Source organism: Oncorhynchus masou, chromosome 13 (assembly GCF_036934945.1).
Source record: "Oncorhynchus masou masou isolate Uvic2021 chromosome 13, UVic_Omas_1.1, whole genome shotgun sequence".
NCBI classification, from domain to species: Eukaryota; Metazoa; Chordata; class Actinopteri; order Salmoniformes; family Salmonidae; genus Oncorhynchus; species Oncorhynchus masou.
In genome coordinates this window covers 93,284,585-93,288,834 of record NC_088224.1, presented here as the reverse complement: position 1 = coordinate 93,288,834, position 4,250 = coordinate 93,284,585, and positions in this window count along the sequence as shown.

Genomic DNA, 4,250 nt, shown 5'->3' with positions numbered 1-4,250 from the left:
GCTGTCTGAGCAGTTTACCAATCACTGCAGCTGTAAGCAGCCCATCTGTAAATAGCCCATCCAACCAACTACCTACCTCATCCCCAGATTTGTTTTTGTTTTTCTGCTCTTTTGCACACCAGTATTTATACTTGCACATCCTTATCTGCACATCTATCATTCCAGTGTAAATTGCTAAATTGTAAATACTTCGCCACTATTGGCCTAATTATTGCCATACCTCCTTACTTCATTTGCACACACTGTATTCATATTTTTCTATTGTATTATTGACTGTACGTTTATTCCGTGTGTAACTCTGTGTTGTTGTATGTGTCGAACTGCTTTGCTTTATCTTGGTCCAGGTCACAGTTGTTTATGAGAACTTGTTCTCAACTAGCCTACCTGGTTAAATAAAGGTGAATTGTGTATGCGTATTTGTTTGTGTTTGTGTGTGTATGTGTGTGTTTGTATGTGTACGTGTGTATGTATGCGTGTGCATGTATGTGCATGTGTGTGTGTGTGTGTGTGTATGTTTATGTATGTATGTGTATGTGTGTGTGTGTGTGTGTGTGTGTGTGTGTGTGTGTGTGTGTGTGTGTGTGGGTGTGTGTGTGTGTGTGTGTGTGTGTGTGTGTGTGTGTGTGTGTGTGTGTGTGTGTGTGTGTACTTACCTCACTATAGTCTACATTCGAAAATCAAATCAAATCAAATCAAACTTTATTTTCCCTTAACCAACAATGCAGTTTTAAGAACAAATAAGTGTTAAGAAAGTAATTACTAAAATAAACTGAAGTAAATAATAAATAAAATAAAAAATAAAAAATCAGAACAATTCTGGAAGAATTGGGGCAAGGTAGGGATTGAGAACAAACAGCTTGCTTCCTCTTTGGTCACATTGTCGTGCACTCTGTCCCGTCTTCAGGGTTCATTGTATTGTGTTGATTGGAACCTACGGCATATATCCAATACAGTTTATCTCTGATCACCACCCAGTCCCGTCCTTCAGCTCCCCTAAACCCCTCCCATCTATCTCTGATCACCACCCAGTCCCATCCTTCAGCTCCCCTAAACCCCTCCCATCTATCTCTGATCACCATCCAGTCCATTCCTTCAGCTCCCCTAAACCCCTCCCATCTATCACTGAACACCACCCAGTCCCATCCTTCAGCTCCCCTAAACCACCCTCCCATCTATCAACCCCTCCCACTGAACACCACCCAGTCCCATCCTTCAGCTCCCCTAAACCCCTCCCATCTATCTCTGATCACCACCCAGTCCCATCCTTCAGCTCCCCTAAACCCCTCCCATCTATCTCTGAACACCATCCAGTCCCATCCTTCAGCTCCCCTAAACCCCTCCCATCTATCTCTGATCAGCTCCCCACATCTATCTCTGAACACCACCCAGTCCCATCCTTCAGCTCCCCTAAACCCCTCCCATCTATCTCTGACCACCATCCAGTCCCATCCTTCAGCTCCCCTGAACACCAAACCCCTCCCATCATCTCTCTGATCACCATCCAGTCCCATCCTTCAGCTCCCCTAAACCCCTCCCATCTATCTCTGATCACCATCCAGTCCCATCCTTCAGCTCCCCTAAACCCCTCCCATCTATCTCTGATCACCACCCAGTCCCATCCTTCAGCTCCCCTAAACCCCTCCCATCTATCTCTGATAACCTCCATCCTCCAGCTTCCTCCCAACCCCTCCCATCTATCCTGAACACCACCCAGTCCCATCCTTCAGCTCCCCTACCTCCACCTCTGAACACCACCCAGTCCCATTTAGCTCCCCTAAACCCCTCCATCTATCTCTGAACACCACCCAGTCCATCCTTCAGCTACCCTCCCCTATCTCTTCACCACCCTCCACCTCCCCACCCCTCCTATCTATCTCTGATCACCACCCATCCCACCTTCCAGCTCCCCCTAAACCCCTCCCATCTATCTCCACCACCCAGTCCATCCTTCAGCTCCCCTAAACCCCTCCCATCTACATCCACCTCCATCCCCTAAACCCTCCCCTCACCACCCAGTCCCACCTCCATCTCTACCTCCAGTCCCTCCATCTAAACCCCTCCCATCATCCACCAGTCCCATCCTTCCAGCTCCACCCCTCCCATCTATCTCTGAACACCACCCAGTCCCATCCTTACTCCCCCACCCCTCCACATCCACCTCCGTCCCATCCACCTAAACCCCTCCCATCTATCTCTGAACACCACCCATCCCATCCTTCAGCTCCCTAAACCTCTCCCATCTATCTCTCACCACCAGTCCATCCTTCAGCTCCCCACCTCCATCTCTCACCACCTCCCATCCTTCAGCTCCCCTAAACCTCCCATCTATCTCTGATCACCACCCAGTCCATCCTTCAGCTCCCACCCCTGTCCCATCCTCTGATCATCCACCATCCCAGCTCCCCTAAACCCCACCATCTATCCTCACCACCCACCTCCGCAGCTCCACCTCCATCTATCTCTACACCACCCAGTCCCATCCAGCTCCCCCAAACCCCTCCCATCTATCTCTCACCACCCATCCTTCAGCTCCCCTAAACCCCTCCCATCTGAACACCACCCAGTCTCTGCTCCCCCATCTCTGAACCCACTCAGTCCCATCCTTCCTCCCACCTCCACCCCTCCCACTATCTCTGAACACCACCTCCACCTCTCCCCCAAACCCTCCCATCTATCTCTGATCACCACCCAGTCCCATCCTCCACCTGTACCTCCCATACATCACCACCCAGTCCCATCCTTCAGCTCCCCTAAACCCCTCCCATCTATCTCTGAACACCACCCAGTCCCATCCTTCCTAAACCCCTCTACCTCTATCTCTGATCACCATCCACATCCCAGCTCCCCCACCTCCATCTATCCTGAACACCACCCAGTCCCATCCTTCAGCTCTAAACCCCTCCCACCTCTATCTCTGAACACCACCTCCCATCCCACCCTAAACCCCTCCCATCTATCTCTGATCACCATCCAGTCCCATCCACCTCCACCCCTCCCATCTATCTACCCATCCACCTCCCATCTCTGAACACCACCTCCCACCTCCCCACCTCCATCTATCTCTGATAACCTCTACCTCCACCTCCACCTCCACCTCCACCTCCACCTCCACCTCCACCTCCACCTCCACCTCCACCTCTACCTTTACCTCCACCTCCACCTCCACCTATACATCCACCTCCACCTCCACCTCCATCTCTACCTCCACCTCCACCTCCACCTCCACCTCTACCTCTACCTTTACCTCCACCTCCACCTCTACCTTTACCTCCACCTCCACCTCCACCTCTACCTTTACATCCACCTCCACCTCTACCTCTACCTCCACCTCCACCTCTACCTCTACCTCCACCTCCACCTCCACCTCCACCTACCACCTCCACCTCCACCTGTACCTCTACATCCACCTCCACCTCCACCTCTACCTCCACCTCCACCTCCACCTCTACCTCCACCTCTATCTCTATCTCTACCTCCACCTCTACATCTACCTCTACATCTACCTCCACCTCCACCTCTACCTCTACCTCCACCTCCACCTCCACCTCCACCTCCACCTCTACCTCCACCTCTACCTTTACCTCTACCTCCACCTCAACCTCTACCTCTACCTTTACCTCTACCTCTACCTTTACCTCCACCTCCACCTGTACCTCTACATCCACCTCCACCTCCACCTCCACCTCTACCTCTACCTCCACCTCCACCTCTACCTCTACTACCTCTACCTCCACCTCTACCTTTACCTCTACCTCCACCTCCACCTCTACCTCTACCTTTACCTCTACCTCTACCTTTACCTCCACCTCCACCTGTACCTCTACATCCACCTCCACCTCCACCTCTACCTCTACCTCCACCTCCACCTCTACCTCTACCTCCACCTCTATCTCTATCTCCACCTCTACCTCTACCTCTACCTCCACCTCCACCTCCACCTCCACCTCCACCTCTACATGGACCCTGACAGCAGAACTACTGGTCACCTCTATCTCAGCCCAGTACATGGACCCTGACAGCAGAACTACTGTCTCCCAGGGTTGGGTGTGTGACCACCATTGTTATGATATTATAAATTACTTTATAAAACTGTTTTACAATATCTACCTTTTGCTTGAGCTGTTTCTCACACTTTCCCTCACTTGTACACTTTCCCTCACTCGTACACTTTCCCTCACTCGTACACTTTCCCTCACTCGTACACTTTCCCTCACTCGTACACTTTCCCTCACTCGTACACTTTCCCTCAC